General features: G+C 35.8%; 1 protein-coding gene and 3 non-coding genes across 4 annotated transcripts in view; all 4 read right to left on the reverse strand.

Moving 5' to 3' along the window:
* The window catches only part of LOC118270005 (uncharacterized), a 226449-nt gene that overhangs the window by 79256 nt on the left and 131193 nt on the right, over window positions 1-16000 (reverse strand). The window lies entirely within an intron of this gene.
* LOC118280018 (5S ribosomal RNA) lies at window positions 9245-9363 on the reverse strand. Its single transcript, XR_004784062.1, has one exon. It is a non-coding gene; the product is annotated as a 5S ribosomal RNA (ribosomal RNA).
* On the reverse strand, window positions 10321-10439 carry LOC118280030 (5S ribosomal RNA). The gene has a single exon (XR_004784068.1). It is a non-coding gene; the product is annotated as a 5S ribosomal RNA (ribosomal RNA).
* On the reverse strand, window positions 13000-13118 carry LOC118280024 (5S ribosomal RNA). The gene has a single exon (XR_004784063.1). It is a non-coding gene; the product is annotated as a 5S ribosomal RNA (ribosomal RNA).

Consider the following 16000-nt stretch of genomic DNA (forward strand, 5'->3'; position numbering starts at 1 on the left):
CAGCCCAGGGAACTGGCGTGTGATGACATGCAATTACATTCCCTATTCACTTAAATTGATCTCGAGGGAGGGGAGTGCTACTTAATCGTAAACCTTACCGTAAACTGTCGCTAAGTTATTAATTACAGCGTGTCACATTACCGTGTCACTCGTCCTAGTGTTTGTATTAAATATTTAGTGATAGTTACATTGCATGCCAAACCGCATTGAGCAAGCGTGGTGATTGATGCTCAAACTTTTTCCGTGTGAGAAGAGGCCTTTGGTCAGCAGTGGTCACTTAGAGGCTGTTGATGTTGATTATAGTTATACTATAGGTGGATGAATTGTTTTTTTTTTATGAAACACCGGTGAACGAACAGGCGTATCACCTAATGGTAAGAAATCTTGCCGCCGCCAATGGATACTTGAAATACCAGAGGCATTATAAGTGCGTTGCCGGCTTTACAGGGGTTAGAAATTTAAGGGTTGTTGGGGAATCGGGGATTGGGAAGGGGGGAATTGGGCCTCCGATAACCTCACTCACACAACGAAATACAACGCAAGCGTTGTTTCACGTCGGTTTTCTGTAAGGCCGTGGTATCACTCCGGTCAAACCCGGCTCATTCGTGCCGAAGCGTGGCTCTCCCACACTTAAATTGTGTGCTTCAGTTCCTGTTTTCAAAAAATAAATAAATTTTAATTTGACAATCATTGTGCTCACTTGCTTCACAAGTGGCTTAGAAATTGGCAAGCAATTCCAACTCTATTAATCTTTGTAAACAATAACCAAGTCGCCTCTATTGGTCTGCAATTCCCAAAGCAATCACTGTGTTGGCCAAACCTATTGTTGTGTCGCTATAACAAAACCAAACCACAAACATATACATTGTTATAAAAGGCATGTTTCCGGAAGTATACAGTATACAGATAGGTCAGTTCGTCTTCATCATATCAGCTAGAAAATGTCTGCTGCAGAAAATGGGCTTCTTCTAGTGACTTTCAGAATGACCAAGTTTCGATTTGTTTACTTTACTCCTATAAGTTAATTTCTAATATGCCGATAGATAATATTTATTTTTTGTATATAAAGTAGCATAGATTTTTTTATTTTTAAAATATAAGTATATAAATAAATAATAATAATAACTATGACTAAAATATTTACAACCTTAAAAATACCTAACAAGACATCAAAAAGAAAATAAAACTAACTTAGAACGTTAAAAAAATAATCCTCGTCGGAATCGTGAGGTAGATTAGAATATCTTTGTAAAGGAGATGTGATGTTTATCAAAAATATATTTTAATACAATATCACTTAACGATTAAATTTATTAAAATGTTTTGTCTCAAGACATTACGCCAATTGCCACAAAAACAAACTTTTAACCAGAATTATACCCCAAAATTTCTCAATACAAAATCAAAGCACGTTTACAAAGTTAAAACACTACACTAATAAAATATGTTCCTACATTCAAGCTGCTGCAGCAATTTTAACACTAATTAACGTGAATAAAGCGCTCAAGATTTATCAAACTCAAACTCCCGTTTATATTGTATGCACGTTTTAGCTGAAGCAACAGAAATTGCCAGCGAAGGTTGACGCCATAATTTATAAATTCTCAAAACGCGGCCACTGTTCATCAAGTCGACCTGAATTAGTTATGACAGAAACTCGAGCGAAGGTCCAATGTCGCGTGAATATATTAACACTGGCATTGCGGTACTAGGGCGAACAGACCAGAAATGCAGTTTTTTTTTTATTTCGTGTGTGTGGTCTTGGATTGGACCAGATTTTTTTTTTAAAGGCCGGCAACGCACTTTGGATCTCTTCTGGTCTTGTTTGTTCGTGGGTGATGCAGTGATGCAGGTCGTTTACCATCAGACCGGCGCGTTTTATCTTTTGTGCTAAGCTACGCAATGTTATTCTCAATAAAAATCCTAAATGAAAATCGAAAAGAAAAAATATCAATTCAAATTCATGTCTCCTACAAACTATATTTTACTTGACTTGTTGTTTTCCAGAAACAATACAAAGCTGTTAATCTTACCAATTTTCCTAAGCTTAATATCGGTCCTTTAAGCCCTAAAGATTGGACAAAAATCTCTACGAAACTTAACGTGTTAAGGGTACCCGAGCCGCTATAAAGTGGTGAATTAATGTTCTCAAAGCAAACTTTCCTGAAAGATTTTTCAGCCTGTAAACAAAGTATAGGTTAAAAAGAGATTACGTAAGGTTGTTTGGGCTTAGGGTCACATTTTTTGGCGGTAAATTTTAGGAATAAGGACTGAGAAAGTTCTGTTTCAAGGTTTCTGCTTTACTCACTGTAATATTCTTTGTTATATATTCCTTATTTGCTGATCATTGTTTCTGGCATTTTTTTACTAAATACTTTACTGTTTTATGTGAATTGAATCTAGTATTTACTGTTGCTGCTAAGTTTAATACAAGTCATGTGAATTTTTATGGGTTGCAAAAGAGCAAACAAACTTACTTTACTGCAAATAAACCTCCAAATTAATACCTATATACTCTGTACAATACAGCTGTATTTCTAACACGTCTTTTACTAAACAAACCAAGAAAATGCAACGAGAAAAAATCCCCCATTCACATAATTCTCTTTGCTATTTGAAACAGATAAGCAACATTTCAATCTGATTACACGGTACAAAAGGTTCGACTAGGGACCCTCTTTTCTTAAGACTAGTACCGCTATACTCTATACTCATGTTATCAACAAGTACGTTGAAATCTTTTATTCACTACCACACAGCTCTATTTCGTTTCGTACGTATTGAATCCTTGCAGCTTTGTTCTTGGTGTTTTATAGTCTTTATTTGGTCCTTTGGTCGGTTAAAAATTGGTCTTTTGGTACGTTTGATATGGTTTTTAGAACTTTGACTGGGGTATATTTAAATAAGAAAGAAAGAAGGAAAGAAAAGTGATTTATTTAGCATAATGATTTATTTAATAAAATTGAACTGACTACAACTAACTACAAGGAACAATATTAGAATTATTTTATGTTAAAAATCAAAACTATAATTTATTTATTGCAAACTGTACTTTCAGGAAAGTCTTTATAGACTTAAAGATATGTAGGTACGATAGAAAAACCTTGAAGTATTTTCTAAGCCTGTAGTTTGAAGTGTAATGCACCAGTAACATACCAGGTACATATTTCACAATTATGGTTAATGAGAAGTGACAGGCAGCGAGTGTTGCGATGCTGTGTTTAATACCACAATACCCAGCTGCCACACTCCCTGGTGTTTCCTGCCTATGTTGATTAAAAGGTAACAAGATTTCATCATTAATTATTGTGGGTTGTCTAATATAACATTTATTGCTATAAATATATTTGATTTGTTTAATATTTTCTTTCAAAATCAATGATTTGAAAGAGAGGAAATCATTAAAATGAAATAAATAATTGTAGTAATAAAATTACCATCAAAATATGTTTTGCTAAAGCCTCCAATAAATATGAGTCATCGTAGATGACTTACATGGTGGTTAACGTGTTAAGTTCAAGCTAATTGTTATACCATGAACAATCCGAATCCAGACAGAAAATCCAGGTAAAAAATCAAATTAAAATAACATCTTTGTCTAAAAAAATACAGACACGATTTAACGTAATACTCTTTCCAGTTTCCCACATCACACACCACGCTGCCAGTATCCAGTATTCAATACACGAGATATTTCTAAAGATACGAGCCATACACGTAAATAACAGGCAAGACCAGTGAGTGATAAAACATTAATATTCCACACTGCGTCTTCGATATTTCATCGAGTTTAGGGGAACCAAGAAAAAGTAGGTACCGGGAGATTCTCATTTAATAATGTTCCTGACAATTGTATTGAATCCCTTTATGATTGTACTCGTGTGTCGTTGTGTATCGAGTCTGTGTTATTTTGGTGTAAATTCGTTATGTTGGAGGATTTGGATTCTTTGTAACTAATATTGTCTTCCGGGTTTTCCAGTTATATCTGTGACATATTTGTGTAATGTTCAACATTCGAAGATACTGTAAATTTACTGTACTTTAATTTTTCCTTTATAAGAAGTAACGAAGATAGGTTTAGTTAACTTCCTTACAAAGTTTTGGTGAGATTTTAGTATTTAATTGGTATTTATTTATAAAAAAACATGCATTATTTAACAGCTTATGCCAATAAATTATACAATTAAAGTGATATAAAATACTTCACATTATGTACAATACATTATATAGATACAATCTTCTACAGTCTTCAATTTTCGGACTTACTACACTTCATCTAACTACTACCTACACAAATGACACCCAAAAAAGCTACAATAAAATGTTTGACCAAAATATTGGAAAACAAAAATGCATTATTTAAACAAACAACAAACACAATTAAAATCCAACCAACGGAATTTTCACCTAAAACGACCCATTGTAATAATTTAAAACGTGTTCACTAGCACAAAAGTTGCCACCTGAAAATAAAATTATTTATAACGCACATTTAGGTCCAGTAAACCGGAACGTTCAAAAATCCGGTTACATTTGAAATTCCGGAATTTTAGTCGGCCATTTTAATAGTTGTCCGGCAATGCGTGTTTAACATGGTCCCACTAAATATTTGCTGTTATATTATCTGTAGTACCACTGCCACGGTCGTGTTACCGGCTCAAGGATTCGAAATTAAATATAAAATGTTTTATTGGCAATAATATGCTCAAATCTGGATTGTGTCAGACGATATTTTTAAATTGTTTTCATAAAAAAATGTTTTGATGTTTTGTAGGAAACAGTTCACGTTGCTAATACGATACGTTAGTAAGTAATTTGTAGATTTTACTTTTAATATTCCCATTTATTGTACTCAATATACTCATGTATCCATTATTGTACAGTCAAACAGTACCAAATGTATTAATAGACATTGTAAAATAAAATTAACACTCTAAAGGTATAATTCTCAAATAAATAGTATTTTGTGGTTTTGAAACATGGACGTTTCTTCTCTCAAATCCATTTCACAGAATATAGCACCTATTAACGCCTGCAGTAGTGTCCCTTCAAGCAGGGGTAGGTGCTTAAATTAATTCAAGTTATACCGGACGGACGCCCGCTGTTCAAGGGCTTGTCAGCTCCAGATCTCCTCAGCCTCGTTCGACGTGACATTCCTAAGCTCAAACAGACACTTACTGCCATTTCTTGTCCGGATTTCCTCATTACTGATTATATCCGGACTTTGAAGCCCTTTCTTAAATTTAATATGCAAGATTTCAAACTGTTAAGTCGTTATTGAGATTTATGTAAGTGCGGCTCGAAGGACCAGTTTTGGGATGTGGAACTTTGGTGATCTAGTGCTGTTAATATTTATGGATATTTAAATTGTGGAAGGAAAATGATTTTAAAAGGACAAAAGAAGAAAATGCAGACCATGAGGTAGTTATTTTAAATTAACATGTCTGCCAAACGTCAACTTACTAAATACAAAAAAAAGCAGACGTTGTAAAATGCTGTTTATAGTATTAATAATTCTGATTCATCTTTACAAACTTATACCTAGATAGTTTATTAAACATTCTGAAATTGCCACTCAGACAAATTCTTTAATATTTTACTTTAAGTAGAAGCACATTAGAGTGCACTTGAGAGAACACTCTCAATCAATGGCGGTGGAAGTGAGTAGTTTGTTTTTAAAAGTTTTATTACATCCTGCAGGCTCTGGGGTAAGATCGAACTTACTTAAACTTTACACTCGTTCTCTTTGAAACGGTATTAGATACGTTTAGGGTACTGTATAATTCTAGCTATGGACTTGTACAATGTTTCAACATAATTAACTCTCCCTTTTTTGAAGAGGAAAAATCATTCAATGACTTCACCCGCCTTGGCTAAGTCGAGAGTCTTACTGACTAAAATCACCCTGTTTCTACTCTTACTTTGAGCTGGAGCCTCGGTAACCTGCTAGGTTGTTCGCAGCTCCGAGATTAATAAACCCACTGACATTACACTAGTTAACTATTGATATAGATCTCCTACGCATAAGAGGGTTCGTCATAATTTCCAGGCTTGGATTAGAGATTACCATTGGTTTAGGTTTATTACCTTTATTACTAGTGTAGTCTTTCAATCGGCTTTGAGGCTGCAAGAAGAGTAGACGAACAGGGACTTATTTAAATAACTAAAGGTACGATAGCATTAGAACCTAAGTAATAGCGAAAAATCTTAAGACGATGACTGTTAAATTCTGTTAATAAAGTAATGATGACTATCAAATTCTTGGCACGCCAATAACACTGAACGTAATAACGATATAAAATGTGGTCCTAAGACATTTGGCCACTTCATATTCGGCCGTCCAGACATAAAATTGTCGCATCACAACAAAAGGCGACTCGTAAAAATACATGTTGACGTCAACTTGTTGCTGTCACGTCAACGTGTCGACATGACTTGTCATGTCATGATTGTCAACGTCGGATTCACGGTAGGTATTCAATTTTTAAATTCATGTTTTGTATTTCGATAGTCTTTCTTTTGTTTTTGTTCGAAATTGGTATGCCTTATACATAGATTCTGTAACGTTATATTGATTTGTGAAATGTAATTGAAATTCAGAACTGAACACACTAATTGGCTTTTGGCAGTAATTGGAAGTCTTAAAGTAGGTAAGTATTAACATTGTAACTACATAAGATATCTACGCATAACATTACGTCTTTAACTCCCATGAAAGCCAGCCTTTTCACCAGTTTTGTTATGAGTTCGATGACCCAACACTAGTACCGGTACCCACCCAACCAACGAAGCGTTCAAAAATAATAAAAAAAACAAGTGCGAAATTATTCCCAGAGCAATATTTTTACAGTGAAAATGGAAATAAATATTTTCCAATATGCAAGGTATAACCTTTCAATAAAATACAAAACGTTCCGACGTATCGAAGTGTTCGGTATTCCAGGATTCCAGATTGTACGCAGAAATTTAACATTGAACTGAAATGCAATATTAAATCGGATTTGTATCATTTTCTACGTACGTTCAGGTACCTGAAAAGCATTGAATACCTTGTAAAGATGCGTTCACATAGCATGTTATGAAACGTTGTGTAATGTATTTGTGTATTAAGTACATTTCGTGAATAAGAGTCCCGATGTCACTTGAAACTAGTAGAGCCTCTTTCGGTTAGTTCACGTGAATAGGTCATTATTTTCTGTTAAATGATGTACTTTTTATTTACGATTGAGGCAATAATGCTCACGGCACGGCATTTTGCTAATAATAACAAACAAATACAACAAAAAAGAATTACCGAAATCGGTTCGAAATACTAAAATTAGGGTTAAACAAATTTTGTTTCGTAATTGTCGGTTTGCACACACTAATCTCAGGAACTAATGAACAGATTTCAATAAAACTTTTTTAAAGTATGGCTTATAAGCCTGGGCAACATATAGATACTACATATCTGCCGTCAATTGCATAAATCTAATTACTCGAGTTTTTGTCAAAAATGAGTTAAATATAAATATGTAGTACAATAATCAAGAATATAATTTGTTTTAGAAAGTGGAACAAAAATATTTTAAGTCACTATTCTATGCTGACAATGTTGCTAGTTCATAATAATTATGTTGCAGTATTACAAAACAATATTTAGACAAGTTACACAACATGTTCATCTGTATGTACTTCAAAACTCCACGAACTCATTTAGTACTTTCTTCCTAGAACTTCGGAGTGGAATAAGGATTATTAAATGCGAACTTTAATATTCCTTCAGCGTATTATTTGCAGGATTATTCACTGAGAGAATACAGAGATTTATTACTAGGAAACGGAATTTAAAAGGCTTTTGCATTTACGTACTTTTAGTATTGAACTAGGTACGTAACTTAATTAATGGATTTATTACAAAGCGTGTGTTTTTGTAATCTTTAATACAATTAAATAATTTATTTGGTTATGTCACATGTTTAAATAGCACTAAAGAGTTATTATTTCAGTTTTAGCTGTATATTGTTCTCAGTCACATATCTCAGGTTTCCTGAAAAATATTATTTTCACAAGTTCGTTAAATAGATATGTTTTTATGGTATTGTGGCGACACATTGACAAGTGACAGATGACAGAAGTCGCACATAGACTATCGACGAGCAAATCAATGGATGACGTCACAAATATCCTGCATCGCACATATTAAGTTTGCATGCGAATTAACACGGATAGAAAATCCCAACGAACAACAGTGGGGCAGAAAGCCCGCCAGGCACGATCACCTCGCCTGGTCGGAGGATCCTCCTTTTCTTAGGGAACTTTACTCTCTGTTCCCTAAAGTGGTGACCCCGACGTGGTTGAAACCAACCTTCACGGAGCAGATCAGCACCGTCATCCTTATCGCCATCTCCCTCACCCATCACTTCTCCGCTGAGCGGTAATCAAGTCGCAGCCAACCAGCATCCTCGGCCTCATCAGGGACCACCACACGCTACATTGAAGATATGCAGCCTGGTTCTTCCCTACGGCCTCATCAGCGTCTAGGCACAGCACTCTGCACACGGTCTGAGGACGCCTTCCTCCCGTCAACGCAGACGCCAGCCACTACGCACCTACCCTCGCAGCATCTATTCCCCGACTCACTGTGGGACACTGCGAGCCTCACTACTCCGACTCACTGGAGTATCACCCTGCACCGCTCACCCGACTCACTGGGCATTCAGCGGCACAGTTCCGACTCACTGGAACTAAGGGACATTCTACACTGGCTCTGGCACCGCTCATCTCAAGCATCGACAGCCGTCTCAACATGATCGACCTCCGGTCTTGGGGGGGAGTGATGTGGCGACACATTGACAAGTGACAGATGACAGAAGTCGCACATAGACTATCGACGAGCAAATCAATGGATGACGTCACAAATATCCTGCATCGCACATATTAAGTTTGCATGCGAATTAACACGGATAGAAAATCCCAACGAACAACAGTTGGGCAGAAAGCCCGCCAGGCTGATCACCTCGCCTGGTCGGAGGATCCTCCTTTTCTTAGGAAACTTTACTCGCTGTTCACTAAAGTATAAACCGGTAAACAAGCAGACGGATCATCTGATGTTAAGCAATTGCCGCCGCCTATGGCACGCAATAACCAGTGGCGTTGCTGCTTTTTAGGGGTTAGGAATTTGTTAGGAAATCGGGGATAGGAAAAATTCTTAAGGGGTAATTGGCCCTCCTCCTCTTTAGATATGTACAAAAAGTAAGCAAAAAGCCAACGTCACGCGGTATTCCCAGGCGGTCACCCATCCAAGTACTAACCGCGCCCGATGTTGCTTAACTTCGGTGATCGGACGAGAACCGGTGTTTTCAACATGGTATGGACGTTGGCGATAGTGATGCTAAAATTACTGTATACATACAGTATTTGTTGGCAGTATTCCAAATAATGCTCTATTTTTTTTAACTACGTTTGTTGTTACGTGTAAACCCAAATGGATTGCTCGACCTAATAGTTGAGTAATGACGATCTCTATCAAAGAGAAAAGCTGGTCGGGTTCGGTAATCTATTATTAACTAACGCACTCGGAGTCATTTAATGGTTATAACCCAGTCCTTAGTAATTGTTTTCGATACAAAATCGTTACTAAGGAATAGTTTAAATAATCATTAAATGTCTCTGAGTGCGGCGGTTAGTCTTGCAAATTAATATTCTATTTTCATTTTCTAAAGAGTTGATACCTACTCAGTAGGTAATAGCGCAGTATATATATTGTGGCAATAAATCGCAGGTAGAAATATTTACCCCATTTATGATAACTAGTGGTCGCCTAGTGGCCGGAATTCGACCATATACGATTTAATTTACAATGCCACTTAACATACGTTTAAGGATAATTTTTATTTAACTCAAACTCAAACAAACTCTTTTATAAAACTCTATTCATATAAGACGTGAGAATATCACCGCAATGTCTGTCAATTTTGACGTTTTGTCAAATACGATCAGATACTATGCATGTGTGTGTAATGTTTTATTTATTGATTTAATGTACTTTATAAGCATTATTATTGAAAAATATTAGCGTTCTGGACTTCTCCTACACATAAACTATAAGTGTACCAAATTTTATGCTTCTACGTCCGCGCAATTTTCGTAAAAAGGAATATAAAATTTTTGCATCACGTATTAATATATAGATTAGCATTTTTCATGGGACTTGTATAAGAAAGAGGAAGTCGAAGAAAATATTTTGTTTTACAAAATATTTTTTAAAGAGCGTTTGCATAATTATTTCAATTTAAACTAAGTAGTTTATAAAAAAATAATAGTTAAAAAATACAAAAAAGCCAACGTCACGCGGTATTCCCAGGCGGTCACCCATCCAAGTACTAACCGCGCCCGATGTTGCTTAACTTCGGTGATCGGACGAGAACCGGTGTTTTCAACATGGTATGGACGTTGGCGATAAGCGAATCAAAATTACCCTTCCACATCAGTTTACATTGGCATCTTTCCAAAAAATGTTTGGCAAAATGACAATGTTTAGTTTAAATCACGGTACGCGTACTAGAAGTGAAAACCATTCTTCACACATCAACAGCCCGGGGAAATCTACTCCTGGACTATGATAGGCTTCATGGTTCATAATTTTCATACTTGTCACGTGAGTTGGAGATCGCAATTGAGAAAGTGAGTTTAAGTGTAGGAGAGCCATGCTTCGGTGAGTATCAGTCGGCTTGACCGGAGTGATACCACGGCCTCACCGAAAACTGAAACAACGCTTGCGTTGTGTTTCGTTGTGTGAGTGAGATTACCGGAGGCATTATCCCCCCTTCCCAATCTTCCCAAGCACCCAGCAACCCTTATATTCGTAACCCCCAAAAGACTGGCAACGCACTTGTAATGCCTCTGGTGTTTCAGGTGTCCATGTTCGGCGGCAATTGTTTACCATCAGGTGATACGTCTGTTCCAGGCCAAAGGACCAAAACTGCTCGATTCTAATAAAACTAAATCATAATTATTTATCACAATTCACAAACCAATCTACATTCGACCAATCGGTAGATAAATCAATTCTCTATGAAATCCGGACCTGATTCATTGGAGCATTAATTTGTTCGGTCATATTCAACCTGATCGCTACTGGCTATTATAAGTGAGAAGCGAAGTATTAATAATTTGTTGTAGAAAACCGTCGAGCCAGAACTTATGGGTGCCTTTTCAGATATACATAGGTACATAGTTTCTTAGAATATTATCGATATTTCTCGAATATTCCACCGTATACATAATAGTTTTGTGTTGTTCGTGATTATGTTTTGTTAATTAGTTTATTCTAAGTTATGTTTGTGGGAATTGTGATCGGTTCCTCAAGTATATGCTTCATGTTTTCAGAAATAATAGGAAATGTGTGTGGTAAGTACTTACTGATTGTGAATTATCGATGTCTAGGATGCAATATTTATTTATTTATTTTATTTTTAGCCGTGCTCTTCCCACTACAGGGCTAATCCCTCCCTACCCACCTTCCACTGAAATATAATATCAAATTAACTACATAATGGTATATCCTACTTTGCTTTGCTTTGCGCAGCATTGAAATTATAGTAATTCCAAATATATAATAATATATACTACCCAATGACCATGATGAATAACAACGTCTATCTAGTATGAAATAGTTTCTAATGTCTATGTGTCTTTAGGTACTATTAAATAAACTATAAATCGTCAAGACACAACCATTTTCCACTGGGACCCAACAGCCCATATAAAACGAGCATTCTCCTTTATATATGTGTAGGACTACGCAAACTGTACAATCCGAGCAATTGGCACGAAAATCTTACAATCCTTTGTTCAATTGATTTTCAATTTACTTGAAACCAAATCTAAATTGAATATGGTTGTATTTACATTGGAACTACTTGCCTCTCTGTGTGTCTGTCGTGTGGCTAACTCAATGCAAGCACCACAGTAGGACCGACTGAGCAAAGTCAAGGAACTAATGCTATATGCATAGAAGATGTACTACCCAATACAATTAGACCGGCGTAAGGTGATGCCGTAACACGGTGCTCGAATTTCTAGGTAGAAACTTAGTGATTGTCAGTTGGTTTGACTTCTATGTACCATATCAATCTACTCCAATCTGTCAAAATTACTCATTTGATTTTCTACTTTGTATCAATACAATAAAGATTAAATTTTTTGAAAGAAATTGACAGAAAAGGATAGTTTGACCTGCTGGTGACCGCAACGCACCTACATATACTCATTTACTGAGATGCTTGAATAGTGACTTGAGTTTATCTTGGTTAAAGTGATGTCTTATGTTGTTTAATTGTAGAACTTAGAAACTACGCGAATAATAATATAATTATGGTCCTATTCTTCTTAAAACATACGTAGTAACTACATACTTGAATGCTAAGGATTTTTTTAGGCATTTGAGACAAGAAACAAATATATTGGAGATGAAGGTTAATTTTTAAAGTAAATTAGAATACCCAATTTCTTGAAATCTGCAATCACACACCAATTTCATTCAACTTCGACTCAAAGGACCAAATAATTCAAAACAGGGACAAAACTAAAAATTATTTCGAATCTCACAAAATATTACGATTTGCAAACAAATTGTGAGTATTTGATAAAGCGATGCTAACGAGCGAGGCCGGGGGAAATGGCGACATTATAATAATTTTGGAAATTTACTCCAATTTGTGGTTGGGTACTTGATTTTTATAGCGTGATGATATGTAATTTGTGCGAGTTCCCCCGACATGATGGATTGCTGTCACTTTATTTCACAAAGTTGTGTGAAAATATAATGGTTCCCTCTTTTGTTTTTTTGCGCTGAAGATAAATTTAAATTCATTTACCCTGTAATTTCACTTAAAAGTATCTAATATATTTCCAAAAAACTGAAATGTACGTAATTTACGCGTAATTAAAAAATATAAATAAATATAAGGCAAAATTTAATATTAAATTAAATTATCATAAACATTTTTAGCAAAAAGCCAACGTCACGCGGTATTCCCAGGCGGTCACCCATCCAAGTACTAACCGCGCCCGATGTTGCTTAACTTCGGTGATCGGACGAGAACCGGTGTTTTCAACATGGTATGGACGTTGGCGATAGTGATGCTAAAATTACTCTTCAGAATCAAGTGGGTTGGCAGATTTCCAACTATGATGTATTTATTAATAAATTGTTACAACCACGCATTTGCTGAATGGATGCGAAATGGTAGAATACGAAAAGTTACTTTCTTTAATAGGTACATACCTAATAGTGCGTTTATACAATAATCCTAAAATAAACAGACAGACAAACAAAATTAAATGAGTAGGTATGTTAGACTGTTCAGTAACCTTTGTATGAGTTCGCTTTACGTTGAACGAAAACGAAACGAGAGTGCGTTCAGCGCTTTGATTGGCCGGCGTGAATGAACCAACCAATCAAAGCGCCGAACGCGCTCTCGTTTCGATCACTTTAAACGTAAAGCAAACTCATACTAAGGGTACAGTAGCCCTACCTACTGAGAGTAATTAACTTTAACAATTTCAAGTCCACCTTTATTTAAAATGACTAATCTATTAAAAAAGTCTAAAAAACCATTTTTGGTCCTTCTAACCGCGTAGGTATACCAAAAGGACCACAATTTACTTCCCAACAAAGTAAACGTTGAAGAAAAACGTTGATATATGGCTAACATTTGCGTTATACCAGATACAAAACCTTATCTGATATAATAAATCTTCTCGCATAACTCATTCGCAGGTGCACTGGACTCGACTATAAAGGTTATGCCTCTGGGATGGGCAGAACAATATTTTACGTGACTACACCGGCGGTAGCGACTTCATTTACTTAGTCGAGTTAGTATTGGGTTGTGGGAAGTGCGTGTCGCTAAATTATTGTTTGTTTTAGTTATTGTTTTGTTGTATAAGTAAGATAATGTGATTGACATTGTTGGGGTAGGTAGTAAATATGCCTTATATCAATACATTGTTTTAAAGACATTTTCAAAGTCGAAAATTTCATTAGTTGTATCTAAATTTATCTCATTCTTAATTAGTTGTAACAAAGAAATCGATGGCGGCTCTGGGTCAGGGATAGCGCACCAAATGATACGCGTGCCATTGATGGTACGTAGCACAATATTATGGGCACGTCATTCATAACAATATCTGTTCCTATTTCTTATTTTCATATATGAATAATACCTAACATGCTAACAAAACTCGAAAAAAAAATAATATTAATTAATATTATTTTGATGGCAAAAATGGTATGGCGTTGTAACGTAAATATTTGCCATCTCTGCTCTAGTTCATTATCAACTGGTTCCCTATATATAATATATCACAAAGTTAATTATAAACTAAACTCAATATTAGTAGCTCTATCCACTAAATAATAACAATCTACTAAACTACACAGTTGTAATTGTAACAGTTGCCATACAATTTTATTGTTACGATAAAATCATTTACCCTGTAACGTTATTAGTTTTAACGCTACGAATATCATGCAACAGTTAAATTAATCTAATATTAGGTTATTGCTTAACCCTGGTATTAGTGTTATATTATCTATAAAGCTTCAGTTTGAAATATCTATAGATATATAACTTACATAATTACAGCTTGATTATTTTTATAATAACTGTCGTGAGACATACTAAATTAACTAAAAATCACAATCAATAATCTGTAGTATAGAGTAGGCTCCGCACGCTGCTAATAATGAAGAGTCCCTCTGTGACTCGAAACTAGTAGAGCTTTTCTCTATTAATTTACGTGAGTAAACCATGATTTTTAGTTAAAGCGTGATTATTTGTTTGAACGTGCCATCTCCAGAACTACTGTTTCGATTTAAATCATTATTTTTGTGTTGTATCTTAGTCCTTTTATCGAGGAAAAAATCATGTTACGACTAAGAGAAGGAGGAGTGGGGACGGTATATTAATTCGGTGACAGAAGGAGCCAGAAAAGGACGCGAGGTTTTTCCCGTTCTTCAACGAAGTACGAACATAAATTATCTACAGCGTGCGAAGATCCTCCAATCTGTCCCAAGTATGTAAACGGCACATAATTTTTAAATGGAAATACTTTCTAAGTACTGAACGTCATGAATTTCACTTTTTAAGACCTGGTCACGAAGTTACTGGAGGGGAACCTAGCGCCCGACTTAAAGTTCGCACCCAAACGTGGGACAAACCGTGTAATAAAAACGTCGACGTAGTTAATTTGTTTCCAGCTCTGCGCCCTTTTTAGTGTGTGGAAATCTAATATTAGCGGCTTTTACGTTTCCAATATAAGACGAGGAAAACTATTTATTGAGGTTTGTCGTTGTTTTCTTTTTCTCAAGACAGGACAGACTTTGTTTTGTTGATGTGATTTCTTTCTATTCAATACATTGAAATAAATTACATTTATAATTTTAAAGGACTAATATTTTACTGCCGTTTAACTGCATAACCATACAAAATAACAAAAAATAAAACGCACATTTTAGCACGTAATGCCGCTATAAAATGTACACCCACATTTCACCATTTGTGCTATAAGTACCATGTAATAGGGGGTGAGCCTATTGCCACTGAGCATAATTCCAGACTCCGTGCTACTGAGAAATTTTCAAAAAACCGAAAAAAGCCCATTAATACTTTGCCCGACGCGGGACCCGAAACTCCTTGTCCGGCAGTCGTATGTACTTATGACCACTCGACCAACAACGCAGACTAAAGAAAACACGATAAAAAGCTCAAATAATTCCCCTAATATCCCATTTGACACGAATCCCAGCAGCAGTTACGTATAAATGGATCGATCCTTAATCCGTAGCGTCAAAACAAATGTCGTCAAAATCCATGGATCGAACGAAACACGTCATCACATGGACTCTGAACAAGTTCGAACGTTTTCAATATCCGGCGATCTTGTGACGTCATTGTACATCGACTTGTTGACGAGTGTTTGGATCTCATTCTCCGCAATTTTCCTTACCGAG

Source organism: Spodoptera frugiperda, chromosome 15, assembly GCF_023101765.2.
Source record: "Spodoptera frugiperda isolate SF20-4 chromosome 15, AGI-APGP_CSIRO_Sfru_2.0, whole genome shotgun sequence".
Taxonomy (NCBI): Eukaryota; Metazoa; Arthropoda; class Insecta; order Lepidoptera; family Noctuidae; genus Spodoptera; species Spodoptera frugiperda.